Genomic DNA, 21747 nt, shown 5'->3' with positions numbered 1-21747 from the left:
CGTATGTTCCTGTGGCTTTTCTAGCAGTCATTGATTGACTTTAATTAAGTAAATTCCAGAAAGGAGAGCTGGGAGCCATGGAGATACTTCCTATAACCAGCAGGTGGCATTGTGGATACTACAGTGGTAAAGAAACGGATTTAGGAGGCAAAGATGAAAGGGGGAAAACTGGGATAATGAGATAACTTAAGCTTGTCTAAAGATCTTTGGGAGGTTAACAGGGCATCTCAGAAAGCTATAAACCAGTTTCTGAATGTGGAAGGTTGCCATGGATTGGCCTTATAAGAATATTTTCTCTGATTTTTAAAGTCTTCTTTTCAGCTGTATCAATTGATATCTGTTTAAATTCTATATATATGTTATTGCCCAGAGTTGAAAAACATACTTGAAGGGAAGATTTTTAGGGAATTTTAGAAATCAACATTTACTCATATTCTAAAACTGCAGAATGTATTGAATAAAATGGAACTCAAGCTTTATGTGTTTATAATATAAAACTACATTTCATGCTCATAGAATATTAACTAGGGAAACAGGTTAATTTGAATTAGTTATATTAAAAAGGCAGTGAGGAGGACATTTTCCTGACCTCCCATTAGCCTCTGCATTCTCAGTCATCTATGACTCACTTTTCTTTAAAAAAATTATTTGGAAAAGACTTCTGTAAATCAGTTTTTAGAAGATACTTTGCTGTGTGTGGGTAAATTTTTGCTTCTTTGGAAGTTTATATAGTGCTGCATTTAGGTAATCAAGTTGAGTAAAGAGATAGCAACAATTATTTACTTCCAGATGAAGCCTTCCTGAGATAGCAGGGATTCTCCAAACTTCCGGGGCTCTCTTGTGAGGGTAGGGGCTTGTCTCTTTTTTCCTGAATCAGAAGGGAACTCCTTTTGTAGCTTAGACCAGAGGCAGATGGAAGGCCTGGGAGGAAATGTAACTTCTCTCAATGAACATTTCCTAAGCTGAGGCCTCTTGGGAACATGAGCCTTTCTACCAGAAATGTAGACTTCTCTCCCTGATAAGTTTCTGCTCTCTGGGGTTCAGGTTAGGGATATTTGGAATACTTTTTCTCTCTGACCCCAGGGCTAGAAAGCATGGGTATCCCAATGGTGGTAGAGCCCATCTTCTAAGGGGAGAGCTGAGGGGGTTGTGAACATGTGGATGCCGGGCCAGAAATCAGTATTGGGTGGATCATCACATCCTATGTGAGGACAATGAACCAGGGGTGGAGGTGGCAAGAAGAGTGAAGCTAGATTTAGGACAGGGTGGCAGAAATCAGTACCCAGGAGTGGCAGGATGGGATCTTAGGGGCCAGTTTTAGTGGCTTTGACCTCTCGTCCAAGTCTAGGACCTTACATGTCCAGTCTTCCCAGTCCAGCGGGAGCTGAGGCAGGCAGCTGGCTGAGTTGCTGAGGGAGGATGTCATGAGTGGTCTCTCCACATGACTGGAAAGTCTGACCAACTGAGGGGACCTGGGAATGGAAACCAGTTTACTGTATATTCAGAAACAGGGATATTTCTGATTCACCAGGGCAGGCTCCGCTCTTATTTCTTGGAACAGATTGCTCTCTTCTGAGCCTGGAGCCTGGGCAGTGCTTGAGCGGCAACGAGGAGCATAAGTTTCCTGTCACTTCCTCTTTGGCAGGTTGTGTCTGCAGACACTGGCTCCCATACCCCATAATTACTTTTTCACATTTTTTAATATAGTAACACATGGTTGGGCTTGTGGTGGGGGAACCGAGTGATGCCTCCAGGCCATGAACACTATAAATAACTTCAGGGATCCGTTTTATATGGTTAGGGAAGGAAGCAGCTTCTTTCTTAAGAAATAGCTCCAAGCAAAGAAGCAGGGCTTAGGAACAAATAACTTTTATTTTCAGGAGCCCCTTTGCCTTTTTCTCTATAGATTAGAAATCTTATTGGTATTAATTTTTTTTTCTCACCATCTGTTATACCACTTTTTATCTTAGAGTGGTTATTGCAGCCATCTTGTCATATAGAGAAAAGTACACATGTTTTGTTTATGAATGTGAAACGTAAAGCTATCAAGTCCATTATCCAGGGTTAGCTTCTGACTGTGAACTCCTTAACAGGCAGCCATCTGCTGGTGTATGCGTTGACTAAGGACCCATATTGTCGACGAGACTACAATAAGCAATCTAAAATCATTCCGTATGACTCTGACAAAATTTTTAAACCATCTAAGACAGCCCAAACTTAGAGCTTCCTGGGATTAGAAATTTAGGACATTTGTTGTAGAGTTTAGTATTTACCATTCTACGTTGCCAAGAATTCTTCCTTTCATCTAAACTTCCAATGTATTTTAAATTTTTTGCTTCTTATTTATTGACTGGGAGGTTGACAACAGCTGATTAAAATTACCTTTCAATAATTGCCTTTTATATATTTCATTGGCCTGGTCTCTAAAATTGCACATAACTTAATAATTAACACTTAAATAAAATAAACACTATTTTTCTATTAAGTAGAAATCTAATAGAAAAATTTCTATATATAGCAGAAATATTGCAAAAACACTTTGTAGGTTTCACTATAGTCTATCTGCTTTAGTTTAACTCATACTTGTACAAATCTAATTCTCACAATTCTCTTCTGAAGCAGAGCAGGTAGTTTGGATTTTCTTTTCATTGTGTATAATGTCTTTATATAATCTGTTTACATTACAGAAAGGCAAAGACACTGGCTCAATAAAGGAGATATGAAAGTGACCACCACTGTCCTAGGCATTAAATGCTTTGTTTCACTCTTAGCAACATTAAGTCACTGAAATAAAACTATGTCTGTAGGTAAATGGGGCTCATTTTACCTCTTGGAGCCTTTGTAAGTATTGCATAATCAGTTTGGGACCAGGGACTCAAATTGTGGTGAGAGGCAAGTCTGTGGGACTGGGCAAGGGGCAGTGGGACCATTCCCAGGGGAAAAGTAGGAGGAAAACCAAACTTCGTAGTGCTTCATTGTTCTGGGTCAGTATTTGCTAAACTCACAGGACACCTGGCACTGTGTTCCAGGTTTCCAATCTGACAAGCAAAGATGGAAATTTCTCTCTGTTGCAAAAGGAAACTTCATTTTACTTCTGTCCTGGAAATGTGTCTTGTAGACATCAGAGGGCTTAACCTGCAGGGCCCCTAGCTGATGTGTACAACCAGTGCTGTGGTGTTTGTGTGCGTGATGAGTCACAAAGTGACTGTGGTTGGATTGTCATCCTCAATAAATGATGCCGTTTGATAATTTTATTTTAGAGACTTCTCTAGTGCTGAGACTCTGATAGAGCATATGTTTTGATGTGGTGCGCTGACAGCCACAATATCTGTCAAAAGGAACTATGATGGATTAAATAGCAGAGTGCTTTCCTCTGATGATGTAGCAGCACGTATAAGGGAAAAATGCTTGTATTGTTTCTTGGGCCCTATCCCCCGAACCCCTATACAAGGCCCTATTGGATTAAGTGGGCTGGCACCAGAACTGCAAGTTCTTGTTAATCATACATGCCCAAAAGGTCCTAACACAAACAATACCTATTATAAAGTCTGCCCTTTACAAACATATTTCCAGAAAATACTTGTACCTGTTCTCTGCCATGCTACGTTTTTTGAGATGATTACATGCTTATGCTAGGGAATGGCATTTCGCCAAAAACAGAGTCGGCTTGCTGGAGTTTCAATAGTGCTCATTATGAAGGAGAAGAAGTTTCTATTCCTACCCCTGGAAGGAAAAAGCCACTCACAGATAAAGTGTATGATATGATTACCATTGCTTTAGATAACCACAAGTATTACTTCCGACATGATAAGGGATTGTTTTCTGTCTCGATCATACAGAGCTTGGCTCAGCCCTTTTAAAAAGTGGAGGCATTTTTGAAGGCCACTTGATCAGTTTGGAAGCTGTGGGAGTGTGAGGTTGCCATGCAGATAAAAATCAACCCTGGTTTCGGCTACCACAGCAATTGCAGTGAGGGGCGGCGGGCAGGGGGGGCTTAGGAGGTTTGGAAACGGGAGGAGAAGGCCCTAGTGCCTCTGGCAAAGTGATTTAGAGGCCTTGTGAGCAAACATCATGCAGATCAGGTTCTGTTAGATGGTTCCTTTCATTGTGCTAACATCATTCAGATTAAGTTCATCGAGAGAGCTGGAATGCTCAGCTTCTCAGAAAGGTGTATCAACGAGGCAAATTTACTTTTAAATAGTCAAGCAGGAGTGTTAGCTCTCAGTACGTGATTTGGTGGAGGGGATGTGAACATGGAAGTTATAGGACTGATGAGAATTTAATGAATTAAGTTGCAGCAAGGGAATTATGGGTATGTTCCTGACAACTGGGGTGCTATGCAAGCACAAGTATTGTTTTCCTCTTTCAGTAGCCTTTGGTGGGAAAACCAGACTAGAGGATAAAACTCTAAGTTGAAGGACATTGTAATTATCAAAAGGTAAGAAATGGTAGTTACTCCTTCCTGATACTTTGACAAGTAGCTAATGGATGGATTGTTGACTACAACTTAGTATTCAGAGGGGGAAGATCAGAGTAAAATCTGAGGATTTAAATTAAGTCCAAAGGCTGGGATGGTGTTTGTATGTATACATGTAAGCATGTATGTATGTGTGCATGTAGTCAAAAAGAAAAGCTCCAATTTGAATATTTAGTCATTTCCAAGAAGCATCCAGAGATCAAAAGAGGCCAGATGTATAGAAGAGGCTCCTTAAAATGGAATGGGATGGGTATTTTGATGCATTTTGTAGGTATAAGAAAAAAGTTTAAGCATAAGTGTGCCTACACAGTATACTTATACAGTGTAAGTATAAGAAAAAAGAACAAGGGATTTAATTTCTCCAGCTTTTCCACTTTTGTTCCTATGGTTGCTGATACTACACCCTGCGGAATTGCATTTTTATGATCTCCTGGTACTACCATTGGTAGACAAGGGTGGAGAAGCAGGGGAATTTTGCCTATATGAACACTTGTTCTGGCTCATTTTTAATACTCAGAATGGCACTCAAGATGTTAGTTCTCTAAGAGGAGAAAACTCTGTTTTGAATGGTAATGGGGGAAAGCTATGCATCCCCCGTAACTTGGTATCTTCAATTTTCTGTCCTTTATGGGAGATGCAATTAAGCTTGGGAACTTTTCTCTTTGATAAGTAGGGATGTGATTATTTCACTTTTGGCAAAGTGCTTGGGGATTATCCAGATGGAAATGCTATTTAAGGGCCAGGTATTAGGGTTTAGCCTTTTAAAAATGAAAATATCCGCAAATGAGCTTTAGTTGTGTTTCTCTTACAGTCCTTGGTATAGGAATTGCCAGTGGTGGAAATATGGGCTCAGAGGTTTCTGGGTACGGGCCAGAAACCATGGGTAGCAGAGTCTCCAGTCAAGGGCTTGGCCAACAAAGCTGCTATATACCTTTTTTCATTGTTAGCCCTCTCTTTGGTGCCTAGACTGAAGCCTGTATTCCTAGGTTTGTATTGGAATTAGGGCTCCCCCAGCATCCTACCTGCCTGTCACATGCCGAGTTTCTTGAGTGTTTTTGTATTGGGGAGACCCTCTGACCTTAGGGAATCAGGAATTTGAGAAGACCCTTGGTTGTGTGGCTACCTACATGCCATTATGAACTGGGTATAACCCCCATGGATTTAGTCTTAACTAGTCAGCTCTCAAGTTCTTTGTAAGTTATATTTCATCTGTCTATTTTAAAAAAGGGATCTTGCTGGACATCATTCTTGTCACTTTCCATTCTATCTTTAAACTTCAGCTCCTGGAGTTTTCCCAGCTAGAGACAGGGACTCCCTCCCTTTCTTGGGAGGGGTTCAAGAGCTCACCCTACTCCAGGGTTAAGGCAGATTTGCTGTTGTTGCCGTTGCTGCTTTCTTTTCAAAGTACCGCAGGTCACATGATGACTTCCAGGCCCAGATGGGGAGATGATGTGGATAAAAGTATTTAGCAAGAGATCAAAAACTGGGCTGCACTTCTAAATGGCTTCCCTCTTAGAAAAAGCACATTAGCCTCTCACCCAGATGCGGTTGTGGGTAACTGTCAATACGGCACACAGGTGGCACAGTTATCTGGCCATTTACTGCCTGATGCCTTGGCGACTGCTGCCAGCCCTTCAGAAATAGGAAATGACTAATGATGTGGTGGAAATTATGAACCAGGATTAATAAAACTTGAAAAGGAACAGCCTTCAGTTTTTGATCCCCCTTAGAGGAAGTTAAGTCTGAGCCCTAGATTCTTTTCCCTGAGGTGTTCTTCTGATTTCTTCTGATTACTTGGCTGTAGTGGGAGTCTAGGCTAGAGCTGGGAACAATGAACCAGATGGTGCAGGAAGCAAAGCACTGCTCCCCATCACTGAAGGTCCAGACACATGCACGGCTCTGCACCCCATCTGTGAAGAGTTCAGTTAAAGGAGCCACAAGCACAGAATAAAGATTTAATTTTTAAGGATTGAAATTTTGTGCCTGCTCATGAAGAACATTCTGGAAAAAACTTCATTCACTACCTGAGTGATTTCTATACTTTGTCATTAAAGATAGTTGTGGGAGTCTGACAAGGTTTCAGGGATTTGACATTTTTCTTTTTAGTTTGGGAATCAGAATGCCTTTTCCTTATGACCCATGGTCAGGCGTTTTCAACAATACTCTAGGCCCGTGTTCTACCCCTCTTCCTTCTTCCCCTCACATTCTCAGGCTCCTCTGTTCCATGTGGGAAAATGCCAAGTAGGCAAAGGGAGAAGTGTACATTTTTTGTTTTATAGGTGATGAAGTAGGTTAAGCCGGTGTGAGGTATAGTGAAAAGAAAACCAAACTCTGGATAAGGAGACCTCAGCTCTAAGCCCCTTTTGGTTGCATGACCTCTGGGAAGCCCGTTCAAGCTCTCTGAGCCCAAAGGTGTCACTTTTATGATGATGGGTCTTAACCAGGTATCTGCTAAGGTCTCCTCCCGCTCTCATTAAAACACATCTGTGTGTGCTCTTCTGCTCTGAACCAGTCTCAGTTCCCGTGTCTGAAAATACTGCAGTTTTCCCAAGAGCCTACCCTCTCAGCGCCCCATGAGGAGCATCATGGACAGGGCTGAGGGTAGGGCTGAAACACGACCATTTGCTGCAACAGAGTGTTAACACTTGGGTGATTCCTGTAGTAGAAAGTCTTAATATTGCTGCAGGTCAGCTGGTTAATAAGAAAACCCCCAGAAAGTATTTCTAAGACCTCTAAAGTCAAAATAGCTCTTGAATTTGCTCATTAAGGCCAACTGGGCCACAAAAAAATCAAGCTAAACTGGCCACCGAAAGTTTTTGGTGAATCGAAGCATCCTTAAATCTCAAACTATGTCAGGGTTGCCAGGATGTCTCTTGTGACTTGGCAGGATATTGGGCAAATGTGGTGAACCTGAGCGCATGTGGATGAGAAAGTGTGTGTGTGTGTGTGTGTGTGTGTGTGTGCATGTTTGTGTGCCTGACAAATAAGAGAGAGACTTAGTAAAGAAGGTGCTGGTTTATAGCAAATTCATGTGAGAACTGGGAACTAAGGAATGAAGCTAAAAAGAGAAAAATAGCATATGATCTTGCTTTATCCACCCAGCATCTCCTTCTGACCTGCTTAAGGTTTTATGAACTCCTTAACGCTAATAACAATAACTAACATTTCTTGAGTACTTACTACGTGCCAGGCAATCTTATAATGAGGTACTTAACTTCTTTGTGTCTTAGTTTCCCCATCTGTAAAATGGGGATAACCATAGAACCTACCTCCTCTGGTTGTTGTAAGGATCAAATGGGTTAATATGGGTAAAAGGCTTACAGTTGTTAACAAAGACTAATGAGTTATAATAGGGGAAGTGTCAAAACAGAGCCTGGTGCATAGTATGTGCTCAGTAAGCGGTAACTTATCATCTCCATTTATGCACAGGGAAATGGAAGCTTAGAGGGGTTAAGTAACTTCCCTGAAGTCCACAGCTGGAGGGAGTTGAACTCAGCAGCCTGACTCTGGAGGTTGACCCTCCATGTTCCTATTCTGGCCTTCATCAGAAATACTGGCCCTTGCTGCTAAACTTTGTCAAGTTAATGCTAGCTGGATCCTTGAGGGCCTTTGGAAAACAAGTTCCTTTAGAACCTGGTCCTCTAAGAGGATGAATTAAAAATACTTTCTCCCACTCTATTGCTATCTCAAGGCCTTTTCTCTGGTGCCACCCTAGGACTGCACTGGACCTGTGGCAGTTGTCCATCTCCAGGTCCTTGGGCCTGGTGTGAGAGAAAGGCTATATGTTTAAGATAAATCCTTAAGCTTCTTTTGGCTCTTGCTCCCAACTTCACATTCCTGTCAGTCAGCTTTGTGCAATAATGAAAACAAACGCTTTTAAGCAGATTTAATGGATATACAGTAGTTAAAATAAAGAGTATATTTTCCTCTTGCCTTATCTTAGCGATGCCATTACAAAATCAGAAGGTTAAAAAAAAAGTGGAACAAGAGGTGAGTGCCCAAATGTCAGTGAAAATACATTTCTTTGAGTACATGCTTTATTTTGTTCTCTAATGGCTGAGTCTTTACCTTAGGAAGGCAAATGGATAGACCTGTAAGAGTTTTCTCAAATTGAAGACCTCCCTCCCTGGTTCCTGGGAAACTGCTGGCCATGAAGCTAGTGCTTCCTGCATTGATCAAGGCAGTGAGAGATGGGAAAAGAGCAAGGGCAGATCTTTAAGCTTCCCTCATACTGTATGTCAGCTTACAAATGGTGGACGTTGCTGGGAGGGAAGATTGGGTCTCATGTAGCTGCTCAGAAGGGGAGTCCAGGCACCCTTCCCGGGCTGAGGGGGGACCATGCCTAAGGTGGGGGCCAAGTGGGGGTGAGGTGCCGAACAGCAGGGAAATTGCACTGTGGTCAGTCTCTCCTTTTATCCCTCTTCTCGTCTCTCCAGGAAGTCTTGAGAAATTTTACTCAGGGGAAATAGGATCAAGTGGGATCTGAGGACAGCCTTGAAAGAGAAAGGATATACAGGATGGAAGAGAGAGCTTAGATGGCCAGTTGTTCCTAGACAGCCAGATCTTTGCCTTACGCTATGTTGATGTGTGCACACAAACCACAGGTCTTCTTCAAGACCTTCTGACAGTGCTTGCTGCCTCTAGTTCTCTGATGCCTGCCAAGAATTCTGATTTCCTCAGTAGCCCCAAATCCAGCTCTGGGCACAACTGGCTCAATTGCTGAACCTTCTGCCCAGTTCTGTGCTGAGGCCGTGTGCTGCTCTGGCTCTGCCCTCGGGTGCCTGTCCGTCCTGCCCTTGGTTCTGGAATCCTGCTTCAGCATTTAGCTAAAAGGCCAGCCACCAGGTTTGTGGAGCTGGAGCTGCAGTGGCCCTGGTCTGCTGCTTTGCAGAGGTTTGCTTTTTTCCTGTTTGCCATCCCGGATACATCCATGGTTGTCTCCAGGATGGCACTTGAAGGAGCCCAACAGACCATTACAGTCACACAGGCAAACAAAGATCTTTTAAGCGAACAGTCGTCGTTTGTTTCGCAGTTGGCATTTCTGGAGATTTAGCAGGATAATCTTGGATGTACGTCAGCAAGCATGAGCAGGAATCATCTTAATCCTTAACAAGGCATACAAATGAATTGGGAACTCGTGAAAAGTGTACAAAGAATTTCTCTTTCTCCTCCTGAGTTCCAGCTGTATGGGTGTTGGGGGAGGGGCAGTTTTCCTTTGATGGAGCTACCTGCTGCAGAGGCGGGGGTTCCGCTTTAGGGATGTTCCGGCCAAATGTACATGCCCTTTTCCTGAAGAGAGCTTCGGTCCCAACCCCCTGTCACGTGCACATCCCCTGAGGTCTTAGCTGGGAAGCATAGCTTAGACTCTTCCAGCTCTTCTTTTAAAGTCCTGACTGGAGTTAGCCTCAAAGAAGTGACTCCTGGATTCCTGATCCCATTTGGTTTTACAGAGACAGAAAAATCCCCAAACCCAACAACAACAACAGCAACAACACCCCACAAAAACCTTGACAAGTGGAAGGACACCTCCAGCTTTTTCTTCCAAAAGGAGAGAGAATAGCAAGGGTGTTCAAGAGCGTCCTCTCCAGAGTTCCTCCCTCTTCCAGCACCACCAGCACCTTCCAGTTGAGTCAGACCTGTCTTTGGAGGGACCAGTTGGTGGGGGGGGAGTGAGTATCTGTTACCTCGTCCACCCCCAGAGTGAGACTCCACCGTGCCCATGATGCCAACAGATCCTTCCTTGAGGAGGTTGGGCCAGAGAAGAATGGAGTATGTGGAGCCAGCATTTTTCTCTCAATAGTGCAAGAGTTGTTGGGAACCTTTCCTTTTCTTATTTGTTATATGATACACTGTGCTTGTTGTGGTTACTGTTAGACTCAGTTTCCCTAATTTTATCCAAGTGGAAAATTTCTATCAAAGTTGCATTCTCCAGGTTGTTTTTTCCTCCCCATATTTAGGCAAATTATTTTATCAAATAAAAGGAAAACTTTTGTTTAAGTGACACTTACCTCTAAGCAGTCATCCTTTGATGACTTGCTTTTTATCTTTTGTTTTCAAAGAATTAAATGAACATTTATGTGATTAGCAAAACCTGGGATATAATCATTTTTTAATTCTTAGATTTGAAATCACCTTAGGTTTCATTATGCATTCTGTGGACCCCTAACCCATGCACTCCCTCAGGTGGCAAACCTGTGGTATTTTCTGTGGATGAGGTAAAGACCCTAGAGAGTCCTCGTTTTGTAATTCTTCCTCTGTGCTATTGTTGAGTGGAAAGTGAGAAACTCTGTAAACTACACTTCCTTCTACATGTCCCTCTAACTCTTCTCAACTCCTAGTACAACTCCTACTACTCCTAACACTAGTTGAAAAAAGTTAATGAATTAACAGCTTTTTTTCTAAAACTTCATTTAATCACCAGTTATAACTTTGACACTTAGCAAACTTCTATTGTAATTGTTTCCAATTAGCTATAATAACTTATCTAATTTTTTACCGCATCTTCTAACCTCTGACCAGAATCACATAAAATATTAGAATTGAAAGGCACTCTAACATCTAGTCCTAGGATGTCAAATGCGTTTCAACTTGTTAACTCCAATCTTTTGGTCAGGGCTGTCTGTCTAAAGTGCTATCTGAGGATGACTCTGAGGCCAGGTGTGGGCTTGGTAGGAAAGGTCTCTGTGAGGAGTTAAGTCAATAGTCAATAATGCCTAAAACGTATAAATCAAGAAATATTAGCATAAGCCTTTTATTTAGAAATATGGAACTGAACATCCATTTATAGCCATGACGTAATAACAGGGATCAGATTTACCCTCCTGCTAAAACAAAAAAACAGACACAGTATATGGAAAAATATGTTTCAGAACACTGGGAATCAGGCAGAGAAGGACAGTGATCTGTGAGAAACAGGAATCAAATGAGATGAGTCCTACCTATGGTTGCCCCACCTTACTGCGTTGAGAGGGTTGTGAGGTCACGGTGTGGGGAGGGGGAACCCAAGTGGAGCCTGGTGGACTCCCTGAGTTGAGAAAATGTTGCTCGGGAGGGAGAGTAAGTTATCCAGAATTCTCAGGACAAGGTACTAAAGAGAAGAAAGCAGCACAGAAAGAGAGCTCCAGAGATCTGCAGAGGGTCCGCCTTGACTCTTCATCTTGGTACTGATGAGAATTTTCATGTGAGAAGACTAATCAAGTTTGGGGATAGAACCATCGGAATGGATTAGAGGGAGCAATATTCAGAGCCCACGCAGGGCCAGGAGTAGTTCCTGTTTCTACCAGCCAAAGTGGGGAACCTCATAATTCACAGAACATTAGGTAGACAATTCAGAAGTGTTTTGCCTTAGTAGCGGAGAAACAATTAGCTCTAAACCAAATATTGCTCCTAACAAAGCTTAAAAGCAAGACCTGAAAAGATTAAATTGTTTTCGGGTATGAAACTTAACCATAGTCCAGAACAAAACTTAAGAATATTATAGGAATATAAAAATATCCAACATCCAGCAACGCAGTATTCACAAAATTTGGAATCCATTTAGAAATTACCAGGCATGCAAAGAAGTGAGAAAATGTGACCCATAATGAAGAGAAAAGTGAGTAAAAACCAGTCCAGAAATGACACAGATGATCTAATTAGTAGACCAGAATATGAAAATAGTTATTATAACTGGATTCCCTTTGTTCAAGAAGCTAGAGGGAAAATTGAGCATGTTAGACAAATGTAAGATACAGAAGACTGAAATTGAACTTCCAAAGATGAAGACTATAAAGTCTGAGATGAAAAATGCACTGGATAGGATAAACAGAAGTTTAAACATTACAGAATAAAAAATTAGTGAACCTGAAGACATAGAGATCAAACTATCCAAAATGAAACACAGAGAAAACAGACTAAAAAAAAAAACCCAAATGAACAGTGTGTCTGCTAGCTGTGGAAAACCTCAAGCAAGCTTGTGTAAGTGTAATTATAGTCTCTGAAGGTGGGGGAAAAGTATGTGAAGATATAATGGCCAAAATTTTTCCAATTTGGTTGAAAACTATAAACTCACAGATCCAAGAAGCTCAATAAACCCTAAGCACAAAAAAAAACATGAAAAAAACTGTAGCAAGGCACAGCATAATCAAATTATGTAAAACCTGTGATTAAGAGAAAATTTTAGAAATAAGGAGTAAAGTACTAGAAGAAACAACTAAAATAGTAAAAAGCGGTTGTCTGTGGAGAGTGGGACTGGGGTACATGGAGGGGGAGAGTGCTGATATTCTTCATTATAAACCTGTTAATACTATTAGCTTAGTTTTTAAAATATGTGTACACATTATTTGTGAAAATAAAAATCAGTAACAATGGACAAGCAAGCAAAACACTCCTGTCATTGAAATTCTACCAACAAGAGTCAAACTGAAAGACAGAGATGCAGCCAAAAGGCCTGGTCGTCAACCACGAGCATTACTACTGCAGAATAGGGTACAAATGGAATAGGGATTTTCATTAGCTGTTTGAGGAGTGAGCAGTATGAACTTCGCACTTGTGCTTTTTGATGGACATTTTTAGCACTGTCACAACTCATTTTCCCTTCTATTGCCCTTTTCCAGGACTGTGGGGGAGTGAAGAGGTGGAGAAGAGGCCAAGCATGGCATCAAGGAGAAGTTTGAGGCCCTGTCCTGGCAATGATTTCAGGACCATTGTTTCTGAATAGAGGTTGTAGAAGTAGTAAGCAACAGAGTCATCATTGTTTTCTTCATATCTTTTGCCTGGATAGTGTCAGTAGTGTCTAAGTGTACTCTTTGGCTGGAGACTTGCCCTCCTACAGTCCATCCACCCAAGTGATCTTTCTGAAGTGAATCTGATCGTGTCACTCCCCTGCTTAAGACCCATTATCTTTGGAACAGGTCTGTACTGGATGATCAGCCTTGTTGCTTATCTCCCATCCCTTGGTTCATAATTTAAAAACCACTACACTCTATAGAATGGATGGATGGATCAAAGAGTCCATCCCACTGGACTCTTTGATCCAAACTTACTGAGTTATTTTTGTACTCTAATTTGTGTGTGTGTGTGTGTGTGTGTGTGTATCTCTGTCTATGTGGCTATTCATCCATCCATCCATCCATCCATATTTTGAGGCAGAGTCACATTCTCTTCTATCCCATGGACTACTGATTCTCGAGGGAAAACTATATCCAAGCTCCACAAAGTATTCAGTGGATGGGTGGAGTGAAATGTGGGATCTTAGCTATTTGGGTTGCTTCCCAGTCAACCTCCTCGTACTAGTTTTCTGTTTCTGTGTAACAAACAAGTTACCATAAACTTTAGCAGCTTCAAACAACAGCTATTTATTATCCCATAGTTCCTGTAGATCAGAAGTCCAGGCATGGCTTAGCTGGCTTCTCTGCTCAGGATCTCACAAGGCTAAAATCAAGATGTCAACCAGCCTGTGTTCTTATCTGGGGACTTGACTGGGGAAGAATCTGCTTCCAAGCTCATTCAATTTGTTTGTGGTATTCATTTCCTTGCAGCTGTGTAGTTGAGGTCCCTGTTTTCTTGCTATCTTGCTACCAAGGAGCACTTTCAACTCCTAGAGGCTGCCCTCAGGTCCTTGCCATGTGGCCCTATCACAAATCCTCTCACCACATTGGAGCTTACTTCTTCCAAGCCAGAAAGAGAATCTTTCTTGCTTGTGTTGTCCAACTCTAGACCCTCTTTTAAAGGGCTCACCTGATTAGTTTAGGTTCACTCCCACTCTAGGTGATCTCCTTTTATTAACTTAAAGTCAACTGATCTGGAATCTTAATTACATCTGAAAATTTCTTTACCTTTGCCATATAGCATAATATAATCATGGAAGTGATATCCCATCATCTTTGCCATATTCTACTGATTAGTTCCATGTGCTTTCAGAAGAGGGAATTATACAAGGAAGTGAGTCATTGGAGTGCCTACCACCCCCTTCACTCTGGTTTGTGCAGTGCTTATCTCCCTGCCCTTGTTGGCCACTTGGACAGCAGAGCTTTCATGAAGATGAATGAATGAGAGGGTGATAGATTCTGAGCTCTTTGGAAATAGAAGCCATACAGCAATGTGGTAAATATTACAAAGTAGCCTCATGGTTACCTTGCTTGTACTAAAGTCCTGAGTATATTGAGAAGATTTCTGCCTCTCTACAGGTAGTTGTGTAGATGTTGCTGCCTACTGGTAAGAGGAGATCTTGAGACACAGCATTGGAGATCAAAACTCTTTATCTAGTTGAAGTAACTAATTCTCATTGACCTGCTTACTACTTTTGAAAGCTTTTCAGGAATCTTGGGGGAAATCCCTAATTTTAAAAGACACCATTGTTCAAATGTAGGCTGTCTGAATTTCTGCTCTAGTTCACAAGACTCCTTGAAGTTTTCTCTGGGCCCACATTGAGAGGAGCCTCTTACTAAGCCCCATGAAGTGTGTGCTTGTGTGTATATGTAGAGCGAGAGTGGGGATGAGAGGAGAGAGAGGGCTTGCTTTTCTCAGCAACAGATTCTATTCTCTATTACTTCAGAGTTTTAAGAGAGAGGACCCTGATGGAGAGAAAGAAACCTGTAAAGAAATTACTTAAAATGAAGTATAGATTTGTCAGTACAACTTCAAAAAAATACCAAGGACTTGGTTTTTTCTTCTACTCCCTACCTCTAGGTATTTCTTTATACAAGAACTTCTGGGGTTTTATATTCCAAGATTGCCTCCAGATGGTTTGAAGTGTTCTCTCTCAGCCATTTCCTAGTGGCATTTCTTTTCTTACCTGGGGAGAGGTACCACAGAGATCAATGCCAGAGGGCATTATTGAAAACATTGACCCAGAAGGCACACTCCAGGCCACTGGAAGCATCTGCTTCACAAATGTCAGGCTGGGGGACATCACCAGATGTTAGTGTTGAAATACCGTTTAGAAGACAAACATTGACTTCAGGGGCCAAAGGTCACCTAAACAAAGAGCCAGACCGGCAATGAGGCTCAAAGTGAGGGTACAAAAACTAGATTCATGTGGCCATGACTCTTTCTGTGTTCTAGCTCACAGCTCATCAGACTTGCCAGGAGTGTAGAAACTTTCTGCGTTGTTTTCTGAGGCTTGGATTCTGAGTCCTGTCTGGTATAATATTGGCTGGGAGGAGGGACAGGGGATAGGGTAGGCACAAATTTAACTTGCAGATAGATATGAAAATAGTTTCTTTTTCATGTGGGATCTGGGGGGTGGGGATCCATGATGCATAATTTAAAAACCACTATGCTAGAGGATTTTTAGGGTGTCTCACCCGTGCCATAGGGTTAAGCGAGGTCATTCCTTTTCTTTGTGTTGAGGAGGATTCTCAAATAGCCTTTCTGAGATAGAAAGAATGAGCCTTCCTTTGCCCTTCTCGTCTACTGCTCTTGTCCATATTCTTAGTTCTATCCAGTTTGGCGGCCAGGGGATTATGAGCAGGTAGGCAGAGTATGTTTCTCACTGATCCTTCTTTTTATTCTGCTCCAGTCACACATTCTTTTATGCTTATGCGTTTGAGACATGTTCACAAATCATAACACCATGTAATAGTTATCTTGTTGGATTCAGATTGACAGTGGGAGTTGGGTCAAAATGGAGACTAGGATAGAAAGAGAAGAATGAAGAAAGGACTGACTTCCTCCTTCTTCAACTAAATACATTAAGACATTATGAGAAACCAACAAGATCCTAGCTTGACTATGAAATACCTTGACTACCATGCTGGGAATTTGAAGGCTTTTATTCATAACATCCCCAAATACATTATTATACCAGGAACAGTGAAGATCAATCAAACTATCGCAGTTCAAGTATTCTGTTCTGTATCTGGGCAACATCCTCCCCAAAAACAATCTTTGATGTAGAGAAGATTTGTAGAGAATTATAAAAAAAAATTACTCACCCGTTAAATATTTTTCACAGACCTGAAAAGAGTATGAGGTGGTAAAATCAATAAAGTTGGCATTCTTCTTTTTTACTCATCTGGCGCACATTGTTTCTTAGCCCAGGTGAGAAGACTTGTAAGAGTGATGACAGTATCTTTGAAATGTTTTTCATTTCAATAGAATGTCTTTTTGAAGAATTTTGGACTTTCAGTCTTTTTTTTTTTTTTCTTTTTTACTTGAGAGAAAGCTGAAGGATTTAACAGTTGTTTAACGTTCTAGGCACATAGTAACAAGCCAGCAAAAGAGCTCAAAGAGCTGAGACCAAGACTCAAGTTTCGACTGACTGACTTCGTCAGAAGAAAAAAGTTAGAGTTGGGCTGCTCTGTTCTGGGCCTTTAAAGATGAGGCTGATTGAGTATCAATGACTCCAGTCAACTTCGGGATGACTAGTGGGTACTGGAGAAAGAGCAAGAACTGTTTACCACGGAGGCTACAGAGCTGGCATCTGTGGGCCATCGGGCATGCAAGGCCTGCAAGGTCACTACTTCAAATCACAGAATTGCCTCTTTAAATGAATGAGTTGTTCTCCTGGAGGCCCAGTTCTCTGCTTTCAGCCAGAGAATTTACCTGGACAGCATCCATTCACCCGCTTCTGGAAAAAATACTCTGAGTTTTCGTGGGAAGCTGCCCCTCCTCCACTGTCAGACCATATTACTCGGGTCGAACTAGACTCCACTTCATGCTCCAGGGTTGGCCACCCCAGGAGATTATGTTCTTCTAGCCACTGTGACTGGCTGAAGATGGGCATGGGACTCAATTATTGTGAAGGAGACTCAGTTCTTGGAAATAGTTGGAAAAAGAGAAACTTTCCGTAGAGGGTTGTTGAGAGGATAGAAAAATGGCCTGGAGCTCCTGGCTTCTGTCTTGACACTGTAGTGAGGGATCTTGCCAGAGAATGGAGCCAGCATAGAGGAAGGCTGAGTCAAGGCACAAAGAGGCAGCTTCGTGAAAAATTGTTTGAGCACCTGGATCTACCCATGGCTGAGGCCACAATATCCTTAGACTTTTGTTTTAATGAGCCAGTAACTCCCCATCTATGTTTAAGGTAGTTTGAGTTGTTTTCATTTACTTGCAGCAAAGAGAGCCTTGAATAACACATGTCCAAGCAGGGAGGAGAAATGAGATATCCTTTTACTCTTTCCTATGTTTTCAAATATATTAATCTATTTTATTTTTAGGGAAATCCTTTATCTTCCTTAATAAAGCCAAACCCAGACTGTCTAAAATTATCATTGGGGAAAGGTCTTCACATTGGGAGGGAACTTTGATCCCCAAGATTCACCTTCCCTTTGGAGATTTCTTGCTCACCCTACTGCTACAATCCACATAAAAACCTTTCTCTTCTCTTAATAAACATATGTCCAGGTTCTGCAAGATTGGCAATGGAGGGAGAATTTCCCTGTTGGAGGGACCAGCTGGACCTCATAGCCTCAATGCCTGTTCCCCTGATGTTTGTCTTTCATTGATATTATTAAAACAGTCAGCATGTTTCCTCACAGGCTTATGTTGAGCAGATGAGGAAAATGGGCCACCCCCGCCTCTTGCTTCCCCTGACCTGCCTCATCCTCACCCAGGATTTATATATACAGTTGCACAACCTCTCCCTTTCCTCTGACCATAATGAAGCCAGGGCAGACAGAAGGAGCAATTGTTGCAATGACACACTCCATGCTGCCTTGCTTCCTCTCCTCTTCTCTTCTCCTCTCCTCTCTCCTCCCCTCCCCTCCCCTCCCCTTCCCCTCCCCTCCCCTCCCCTTCCCCTCCCCTCCCCTCCCCTTCCCCTCCTCTTCCCTCTCCCCTCCCCTCCCCTCCCCTCCCTTCCCTTCCTGTTAGGAAACCTCTCTCTTCAACTTCTTATTTGAGATTTATGTGCTCAGTTTGACCTTGAAAACTTCTTAGTGATTAAAGTGTATAGAGTTGACATTTTTTTTTCCAACAAAGGTTTGGAAACATATTCCACCACTGCTTCATTTTTCTTATAGAGTCCCTGAGCACTGCATTTTTTTTTTTAATTAATTACTTTATTTTTGGCTGTGTTGGGTCTTTGTTGCTGCACACGGGCTTTCTCTGGTTGCAGCGAGCGGGGGCTACTCTTTGTTGCGGTGCACGGGCTTCTCATTGTGGTGGCTTCACTTGTTGCGGAGCACGGGCTCTAGGTGCGCGGACTTCAGTAGTTGTGGCATGCGGGCTCAGTAATTGTGGCTCATGGGCTCTAGAGCGCAGGCTCAGTAGTTGTGGCACACCGGCTTTGTTGCTCTGTGGCATGTGGGATCTTCCTGGACCAGGGATCGAACCCGTATCCCCTGCATTGGCAGGCGGATTCTTAACCACTGTGCCACCAGGGAAGTCCCCTGAGCACTGTATTGCTCCATAAAATAGACTGATTACAACAGATTCTTGATGAGATGCCATTCTCTGTGTTGAGTTGGATGTAAGCTTCTGTGTGATATTGTCCACTTTGAAACAACTGGCCATGTCAGTACAGACGCTTCTGACAGTTCTAACACTGGTGTTCTAACACAGCCGTGGAGCCTTTTCCACAGAAGTTGCCTTTTCTACAGATTATTCTAGAATCAGAATTTCTGTGGTGAGCTCAGTTATGTGCACTTTGAAAAGGCTGTGAAGGTAGTTGTGAGGCACAGCCAGGTTAAAAATCACTAGACCACATACTCAGGTCTTGAGGGATTCAGAGTCAAAATTATTTGAAGCTGGTTTTGAGTTCATTAAATAAAATATAGTGTCTTGCTTTCACTTTCTACTTGTTTTGGTTGCCCATTGATGCATGACAAACAACCCCAGTGGCTTTAAACAACAGTGATTTATAATTTCTCAAGAGTCTACAGATGGTCTGGCAGTTCTGCTGTACAGGGTATCTATAGGGACGCTGCAACAGGTGGAAGGTGCCAAAGGGCCTGTGGCCATGGCTGGCATTTCCTACTGGCCTCTTGCTGGGAGTTCAGTGGGGGCTGTGAACTAGGGTTCTTGAGTCTCTTTCATATGGGCCTCTCCACATGGTGGCTGGGTTCCCAGAAGGTGCATTCTAGGAGGATAAGAATAAATGTGCAGGGACTAATCAAGCTTTGCTAAAACTCATCACATGGCCAAGCCTAGAGTCAGTGTCAGATGGAGTGACGCAGGGGCATGAATTCTGGAAGTTTGGTCATTAGGGGCACCACATTTCAGCCTGCCACGCCACCTTCCCATGACTTCATGGAAAGATTCTGATAGAACCTAGTAGAATGCCTTGCACATAGTAATTCTCAAAGGTGCTGAGTGAATTAACACACTTTTCCAGCTGTATAGTCCCTTTCCTCCCTTTATAACTCTATGATCCAATCAAAATGTGTGTGTGAATGCATATGTGGTGTGTATGTGTGTATTTATTTATATGTATATATTTTTTATTGAGGTATAGTTAATTTGTATTAGTTTCATGTGTACAACATAGTGATTCAAAATTTTTATAGATTATACTTCATTTATACTTATAAAATATTGACTATATTCTCTGTGCTGTACAATATATCTTTGTAACTTATTTATTTTATACGTAGTAGTTTGTACCTCTTAGTCGCCTATCCCTCTCTTGGCCCTCCCCTCTTCCTTCTCCCACTGGTAACCACTAGTTCTCTGTATCTGTGAGTCTGCTTCTTTTTTGTTATATTCACTAGTTTGTTGTGTTTTTTAGATTCCATATATAAGTGATATCATACAGTATTTGTCTGCCATATTTCATTAAGCATAATACCCTCCAGGTCCATCAATGTTGTTGCAAATGGAAAAATTTCATTCTTTTTGATGGCTGAGTAGTATTTCATTGTATGTGTGTATGTATATGTATGTATGTATATATATATGTGTGTGTATATATCTCTGTGTGTGTGTGTGTATACACACATACACACACACACATACACCTACCACATCTTCTTTATTCTTATTCATTTATCTGTTGATGGACACTTAGCTTGCTTCCATATCTTGGCTATTACAAATGCTGCTATGAACATTGGGGTGCATGTATCTTTTTGAATTAGTGTTTTGTTTTCTCCAGATATATACCCAGCAGTGGAATTGCTGGATCATATATATGGTAGTCCTATTTTTAGTTTTTTGAGGCGCCTCCATACTGTTTTCCACAGTGGCTGGACCAACTTGCATTCTCACCAACAGTGTACAGGGGTTTCCTTTTCTCCATATCCTCACCAACATTTATGATTTGTGGTCTTTTTGATGATAGTCATTCTTAAAGGTGTGAGGTGATATCTCTTTACAGTTTTGATGTGCATTTCTCTGATGATTAGTAGGGTTGAGCATCTTTTCATGTGCTTGTTGGCCATCTGTATGTCTTATTTGGAAAAGTGTCTATTCAGGTGTTCTGCCCATTTTAAAATTGGGTCTTTTTTTGATATTGAATTGTATGGGCTGTTTATATATTTTGGATATTACCCCCTTATTGGCCATATCATTTGCAAATAGTTGTCTTTTTGTTTTGTCAATGGTTTCCTTTGCTGTGCAAAAGTTTTTAAGTTTAGTTAGGTCCCATTTGTTTATTTTTGCTTTTATTTCCTTTGCTTTAGGAGACAGATCCAAAAAAATATTGCTACTATTTATGTCAGAGTGTTCTGCCTATGTTTTCTTCTAGGAGTTTAATGGTTTCCAGTCTTACATTTAGATCTTTAATCCATTTTGACTTGATTTTTATATGTGGTGTGAGAAAATTTCCTAATTTTATTCTTTTGCAAGTAGCTGTCTAGTTTTTTCCAGCACCACTTATTGAAAAGACTGTCTTTTCTCCATTGTATTTTCTTGCCTTCTTTGTCATAGATTAATTGACCATAAGTACATGGGTTTATTTCTGGGCTCTCTATTCTATTCCATTGATCTATGTGTCTGTTTTTATGCCAGTACCATACTGTTTTGTTACTCTAGCTTTGTACTGATAGTATCATCTGAAGTCAGGGGGTGTGATTCCTCCTCTGTTCTTCTTTCCCAAGATTGTTTTGGCTATTTGGAGTCTTTTGTGTTTCCATACAAATTTTAAAATTATTTGCTCTAGTTCTGTGGAAAATACCCTTGGTATTTTGATAGGGATTGCATTGAATACATAGATTGCCTTGGGTAGTATGATCATTTTAACAGTATTAATTCTTCCAATCCAAGAACATGGTATATCTTTCCATCTGTTTGTGTCATCTTTAGTTTCTTTCATTAGTGTCTTACAGTTTTCTGAGTACAGGTCTTCTACCTCCTTAGGTAGGTTTATTCCTAGGTATTTTATTCTTTTTGATGTGATGGTAAATGGGATTATT

Source organism: Eubalaena glacialis, chromosome 2 (genome assembly GCF_028564815.1).
Source record: "Eubalaena glacialis isolate mEubGla1 chromosome 2, mEubGla1.1.hap2.+ XY, whole genome shotgun sequence".
NCBI lineage: Eukaryota > Metazoa > Chordata > Mammalia > Artiodactyla > Balaenidae > Eubalaena > Eubalaena glacialis.
This window is presented reverse-complemented; position numbering follows the sequence as displayed.